Source organism: Priapulus caudatus, unplaced genomic scaffold (genome assembly GCF_000485595.1).
Source record: "Priapulus caudatus unplaced genomic scaffold, Priapulus_caudatus-5.0.1 Scaffold5442, whole genome shotgun sequence".
Taxonomy (NCBI): domain Eukaryota; kingdom Metazoa; phylum Priapulida; class Priapulimorpha; order Priapulimorphida; family Priapulidae; genus Priapulus; species Priapulus caudatus.
The window spans coordinates 1-7,696 of record NW_014582503.1 but is presented as its reverse complement, the minus strand read 5'-3'; the positions used below and the strand labels follow the sequence as shown (position 1 = coordinate 7,696).

At 40.1% G+C, this 7,696-nt stretch overlaps 1 long non-coding RNA gene across 2 annotated transcripts; it reads right to left on the bottom strand.

The window, feature by feature from the left end:
- Nucleotides 1-1,301: 1,301 nt before the first annotated feature.
- LOC106819980 lies at nt 1,302-5,408 on the bottom strand. Of its 2 annotated transcripts, XR_001395533.1 has the most exons (3): nt 5,323-5,408; nt 4,610-4,944; nt 1,302-1,444 (listed from the first exon to the last, which is right to left on the bottom strand). It is a non-coding gene; the product is annotated as an uncharacterized LOC106819980 (long non-coding RNA). The 2 variants fall into 2 exon arrangements; XR_001395532.1 differs by lacking the exon at nt 1,302-1,444 and having other exon boundaries at nt 4,473-4,944.
- Nucleotides 5,409-7,696: the final 2,288 nt, after the last annotated feature.

The window sequence follows — 7,696 nt, the reverse complement described above, 5'->3', positions numbered from 1 at the left end:
AAGGACGTCGTCGAGAGTCTCGATTATCTGAATCGAATCCGGAGAAATTTCATGGACTTTCGAGTCGAGCAGCCGGTAAAGAAGGAGTAATCTGACCGTGTGACAAGACGCCGAATATTAATCTTGTTCTTGGGATTTCTGTACTCTCTGGACTTTTGAGTTGATCGGCCATTGAATGACTAATCTAATCGTCCGATAGGCTGTCGAATGTCACTTTTGGTCTTTGTCGCTGCACGTGTAAACTTTCTTAACTTTCAAGTCAAGCAGCCGGTAAGGAAGGAGTAATCCGATTGTTTGAAAGGTCACCGGGTGTTAATCTTGGTTGGTGCACGCATAAACTTTATTGACTTTCAAGTCGATTAGCCGTTGAAGTAGGATTAATCCGACCATTTGAAAGGTCACCGAATGTTAATCTTGGTTGATGAAAGTGCAAACTTTCTGGACTTTAGAGTCGATCAGCCATTGAAGTTAGACTAGTCCGACTTCGATAGGTCACCACATGGTAATCTTGGTCTTGGTCACCACACACGTAAACTTGCTGGACTTTCAAGTCAATCAGCCATTGATGAAAGACAAATATGATCATTCGATAGGCCACTGAATGTTCTATATAGGTCAGCGAATGTTAATCTTGGTCTTGGTTCCAGCGCACGCAAATTCTATATGAGTATAGGTGTCTTTAAATATTATTCACGAAATTATATTACAAGTGGTTCTATGTTATTACTTGTCACAGTTTTTACTTAGTTCATGATATAATGATGTATAATCGAGTCATGCTTAGCACATAATAATAACAGGAGTAATAAATATAATAGATATATGAATATGACAATGATAATAATAATAATAATAGTAATAACAGTAATAATAATAATAATAATAATAGTAATAATACCCTGTGGAATTGTGTTTTAGATATCAACAGATGTTAAAACCTTGAGCAATCTTCTGGATTTCATAATGTGAAATGCGTAAATGTGACTTCTTTTTCATGAAACATAAGGAGCAAATAAAGACAAATGTAGTTACCAGGTTAATGTGCATTCTATGTATTTGTTTTTATTCAACCCAGATAAAAACTAATAACACTAGAGAATAACTCAAACCCAATCTTTCTAAAAATTTACGATACAGGAAACACATACGACAAACCCTCGCTAAAGGGGCAAAATGCGAATATGCGAAACCTTGTGCCGATCTCATGTGCATCCGATAAAATAGCAGGTATAATATCCCTGCAGCATGTTTAGCATACGCAAAGTAACGATGTGATGTTGTAACCATGGCAACAACTTACCTCAAGCAGGTCGTCAAGGAAGCTGCACACAAGGATGTCTTGTATCTTCACTCGGCCCGTTCGCATCGGATCCAAGAAGAAGAAGAACTTTCGCACGGCCGTGCACACATAGAACGAGTGAAACGACTTCTCGAGCCCATCCAGCTGCAAAGCGACGACGATTCGGTTAACGCAACTTTGCACGTTACTTGGGATTATCTAACAGCAGCAGTGTCATGCGCAGAATGGTGTAGCAAAGGTAGAGATGCTCAGCCATGTATGACAGTCATGTGTCTGCAACTCACCTGTGGAAGTGTTTTGTAACTTTGCACGTTGTGATTATCTAACACTAACAGCAGCAGTGTCAGATGAATAAAATAATAAAATATAATAAATAAAATAAATAATAATATAAACAAGTGCCGCATAAGCGACAGCGTCTCTATCTCACGTTCTACTGCGGTGACTCACTGTGGCTGGTTGAGTACGAGTAATTCTTTTATAGTACAACCTAGTTAGTTCCCAAAATGTGATTCACATACTAGCGCCGAAATAGTTGTTGAATGCCACAGAGATTAATGTATCGGTATCAGGCAACCTTCTCAAAAGAATGTTCGTTGGGATCGATTATGAAGTTGCCACGAGGATGGCGTACTAGGGCTACTCTATGTGATGTATTATTGCATTATTACTCGTCCATGTTTGTACTATAGGTGAACATTTCTAATGTACGATGAATAGAGGCATATGATGTGCGCGATGTATTATTATATTATGAAAACCAAGCTTATGCTGTCGCTGTTATGCTGTTGGTCGGGGTCTCAGCCGCTTCGGTTATATTTGAAGTCAGCCTGACGCATAACTAAAATTACAATTCATAATAAAACTTATTACATCACAGTGTAGAAGTAGACGGTGTCTTGTTGACACTTTTATGTTTGATATTTTTCATTGAAACTTGCCAAAAGAGAGCAGCTCCAATGCAGTGACAGACTGTGTCTTCGATTGTTTATTCCTGGTACAATTAACGTTCAACAACTAGCTGAACGGCCCTAGCGATTTTGACGGCTTCGGCCAATAATGGTTATCGGACGGGAAACTGTTCGTGGTGTGTTCGGGGTTTTGGCTGTGTTCATATCTATATTTCTGATTATTTACGTCTGACGGTTCTAGTCGTACATTGTTGTATTCTATATAGCGGTGAAACAGTTTCTTTATTTACATCGAAAGAAGATGGGTATTATTTCCGCATAATAATTAATGGTATAAAGACCCTAGCTGTATGTATCCGCTGCAGCTGAACGCTTCGTTACATTTGCAAGCCACTGACGTCATAAAAAATACAGATTCATGAATAAAACTTTATACAAACACGGTAGACAGTAAGAAAGGTGTGACACTTCAGATTTCACTTAAGACTATTTTTATTGGAACTCTGCAAAGAACAGCAGCTCAATGCAGTTGAATTTCAACTGGTGGTATCCAGGGTTAAAATTATCGACAAGTGGTCGCTCGGGCAGCTACGGATTCGTGCGCCGGCTTCTGCATTCGGTGCGCACTGGGATTCATTAGCCTTCGCCAGCGCCTGGCATACTGTCGTAGGACGTTCCCGAGTGCCGGTCGCTTGCGCCTTGCCGCGGAACTCCGCCGCGCAAGATCTGCGCTTATAGCGCTTGGGATCAACACCCCCTTTCGGCAACGCTTCTCTAGTATCCCGTCTCATCTGGCTGTTCAGAAAGGTTATTTGGGCTTTTAAATATGTATTTTAAATTCATTGGGCCATGTTTCTATTCACCTATAATAGCGTTATTGGGCTGAAAATGAATAGTTTGAGAGATAATTGACCTCCAAATCTGAAAATAACAGCCATTTTTAAATATGCAAATTAGGTAACTTATGGGTTGAAACTTGTGTCCCATTTTGGATATGTCATTAAGAAGTACCTAATAAACAAGAATCAACAATAAAACAAACTTTTGCAATTTGTTTGACTGAAAAGTCCAAATCTCCTCGTCTACTTGGACAGGCTACTAAATAACTTTTGTTCTTTTTTTGCCCCGTTAGGACAAAAAAGCACCCTACCTAGGTTAGTAGATACTAACCATATCTGATACGTATATCAAGATATACCTTCATGTATATGTGTTTCCACACATACAAGGCTAGGCGAACACTACACCTCACCAGCAAACTAACAACTGGTTTGGCCATGATCTTAACCAAAAGGGGCTGAGATCAGATAACTACGTTACGTAAGCCGGAATGGTCATATCATGTGAAGCAGATAGTCTGTGGTGTCACCCAATTGTGGTTCGCTTTACAAGATTTTATTTAGTCTTGTTCACAATATCTTTTATGCAAAATTGCTATTTTCTCACCACCCTGCTGATATACGGTCTATAGAATAATAAAGTTGATGCAAAAAATGTCGGAACGCTACGTAACCAATTTATTTCCAATGCCATCGCTAAGAAATATAAAAGCATGTATAGCGCCATCTGCCGTCACAAATTGTGATACATAATATACTATTATCAGGTGTATAATATAAACACTATGATTATACACTCCTGCCAGAACGAGTGCAAAGGCGTGTTCAATAGCCGGAAATTTCTTCGACATTTCGGCACCTGCCGAGACGGTCGCCAACTCGCGAAACGCGTGTTATCGCGATGAGTCTTATTCGGTTCGTATTACATAGGACAGGGGTAACGGGGTCGCTGTAAAACTTATAGTAAAAAAGCATAAGAAATTCTTATGGAAATCAGCTTGTGGCAGTGGTAGAATTGAGCCAGAGCGAGAGCGCCATCTGTCGTGGAGTTTGGGCGCTGCCCACTACAGTGGCGACACCTGTAGGGTGATCGAGAAAACAAACGACTGTAGATACGGAGAGACGTTGATATTGACAGGAGTAAATGATCACAAACTCACTAATTTATCAAAACTCCCGATAGTGATGATGAAAGTGGAATAGATACTGATGACTGTGCCAATGTGCTGTAGACTACACATAAGTACACGCATCGGCTTTTACATGTTGTGATTGGGTTCTCCTGCCAATTGAGCCTTTGCTGACAACAGGTTGAGCATTTGAACAACAGGTCATGCCTGTCACACATTTGAAACAGTAACAGTGAATTTGTGAGAGAAAAGAAAACTAGACTGTTGAGAATAAGAAAGAGTAAAAAAACTGTATAGATAAACTCAATGGGATCAATGCATGGATTTTTATTCAAGCAATAATATTTACATATTTACAATCCGTTCACTTTGGAATATGTTTGATGCTATAAAAACGTGGGCGGTATTCTCAATCAAACCTACACATACCATTTATGTACTGGAGATACAAGCATGAAACAACAACAGTACTCTTATCTGTACAATGAAAACCAAACTGCATGCAGCGCCCCCTTCCCACACTCAGGATATACCAGAATATACGTAGAATTGAGCCAGAGCGAGAGCGCCATCTGTCGTGGAGTTTGAATGAAAACCTGATCACTGGTTTTCCTCGTAGTTCAACTGTGAGCGCCATCTAGTGTAGAACATGTCAACCGCTTGGGGTTGGTTCGGAAGGTTCGTTGACCAGTACTTCACGATTCTCGTACATCCAGAACCCATTCAGATCTATCAGGATGGTGACCACTGTGTCCCCTTGACCACTGCAACAGTTGTGCATGCAGTCATGCAGCAGAGCTTACAACCGATTCACGCCAACACCTCGTATATTCTGATCTGCAGTTTACATAGCCCATCAAAATATCATACAGCACTCACTATCGTTATTAATCGTTATTGATGCTATGATCCTTATAAAAAATTACGTTTTAAATCTTACAAAGAAAAAATGTACCGTTATTCATTATGGTCAGTATAAGTAAAAACATTTTACTTTAAAGCTTACTGAATATTAAAAGTGCATCTTACTAAGTAGAGTTTAACATGAATAATTTTACAACACGCGAAATAATTCTGAACTGGTCGATTCAGCATTGTGTAGCAATAATTCCGGACATAATGAAGTAAATGTTTGTTTTTACCTCACGACAAGATCTTGTACGGTGATCCTTAGCGGGTCAATGGTTTCACCATGTTCGAATATCTCGTCTTTTGACGTCATGGAAAGAGCATCGGCGTCCTGGCCATGTTGCTTCATCTGCTTCTGTATGGCGCCTGCACAAACAATGATTCATTATAAAAGGTAGAGAGACTACAAATGAGAAATCACGAATAAAAGTGACACTTTTGTTCGGCTTTAATTAGATAGATATTAGCAAAAAGAAAATCCATTGAATGCAGTGACGAACTTCTTGTTCGCTTTAATTAAGATAGCAGACTACAGAAATAAATCCATTGAATGCTTTGACACTTCTGTTCGCACTTTAATAGATAGCAGGGACTAAGCAAAGAAACCTACTGAATACCTTGACACTTCTGTTCGCTTTAATTAAAATAGAGAAACTACCGCAAAAAAACCTGCACTGTGCATACGACCGACGTTCGTACCCTGAAGAAGAAGTTGAGAGCAAAGACGTCCAGGCAACCCCGGTGTCTCACGTCCAGTATGCGGAAGAGATACTGCATGGCCTGCGGTTCGCGCCTGTTCTCCAGCGCGAGCACAAAATCTAGGTAGGTTTTGTAATCCATCTCGCCTTCGTAAGTGAGACACTCCTGGAAGACTCGGTCCAGGAAGACGTCCGTCAAAGTGCCTGTCCCGTAGCTGCAAACGCAAACCCAAAGAATGGAATATGTGAGAAACTCCTAAAAAACTCATTTTGGTTTTACTCACTCCCAGAGAGATGTATACGCGAGACACTCCTAAAAAAATCTCACTCTATCGAAGAAGAATTCTGTAAGGGTAACTATCCCGTAGCTGCAAATGCAAACCTAACCCTGTTTTAATACGGGGCAGAGTGGTGTCGTAGGGAAGATATCAGGAACGAATAAGAACTAATTTTGGTTTTGTTCACTTCCAGAGAGATGCGTACGTGAAACACTCTTAAAAAATCTCACTCCATCCAGGAAGATGTCTGTAAGCGTGCCTGTCCCGTAGCTGCAAATGCAAACCCAGCCCTGTTTCAATATGGGGCAGACTAGTGTAGAATGAAAGAGCTCAGCAGTGAATAAGAAGAAATTTGTCCTTATCCACTAGTGATGTCACGATCATCGATTATACTCGATCATCGGTTGAACAGTGGCTCGAACCAAGCGCCTAGTGATGTCACGATCATCGATTATACTCGATCATCGGTTGAACAGTGGCTCGAACCAAGCGCTTGGTTATCAAAATCCATAATCGATTTCATCTTCTTTTTTTTTAAATTTGAACAAGAAAATTTGGAAAAGTGATGAGAATCAGTACATGTATTATACACACAGTAGTAAACAGTGCAAAACAAACAGTAAACAGGGCTAAACAAGCACATACATGCACAAGACGTTACGTACACGCAGGCATTCAACACCCCGAGTAACCGATTGTAACCGATCATCGGTTACTTGGATCCAACCGATGATCGATTACGAAATTACAACCGATTGACAACACTATTATCCACTCCTGGAGAGATATTTCTCGTTAAATGCATGATACGTGGAGATGTGAAACAGTTCCCTGACTCGAGTGTGAAGCACTATCGTACATGTGTGCAATCGAGGAAATGGTTTTTCATTTGGTCTGCTTACCTCCTTCAGGTTTGACAGCTACTGCAACAGTAAACAATCTATTTGAACGTTTACGAAAAAAACTCTGAAACGCACTCGAAGTTTATAGAAACTACTGCTAAGAACCGATTGTAATTTCACGCATTATATGCTGTTGCAGTTACGAGTAGATGTCAGCAAAGTGATCAGTTACTGAGTTGTTGCCGGTTTCTACTTCAGCTGTTCTCACTAAAATGTTTCTAACCGCAGAACCTATGCTGGCACTCGACTCACAGGGNAAACCGCCGTGAGTAATTCAATCAGGGGTTCCTCCACACAAACGGATAGACTCGCGCTCTAACCCTATCCTGTGTTTGGGTTACATTATAATTGTATCTAGGAAAACCCGTGTAACGTGTGACGCGTGTTGTAGAGACGTAATTGAACGGCATTTGTGTCGAATTATTAAGCGATAGAAAGTCTGAAACATTAGGACCTTGGTAGCAAATAGTTTTATTTAGTATTTACTATGAGTATGAGTATGATTTTGTTATTGAATTTGAAACAGTAAGCGACTGTGATGGAATTGTTGTTGTGCTGAGACTGAGTGAGAGTGACGTGACTCGAGTCGTGAGAGCCTCGCATTACAATGAATGTCTGTAGTGCGTATGGTACTAAAAGAAACACATTTTAGGAAGTTTACCTTTTCTTTTGTTGTATGCCTTAAGTGTTGTAATTAAATTTTCCATTGCTTTCTAATGTATGTAATCG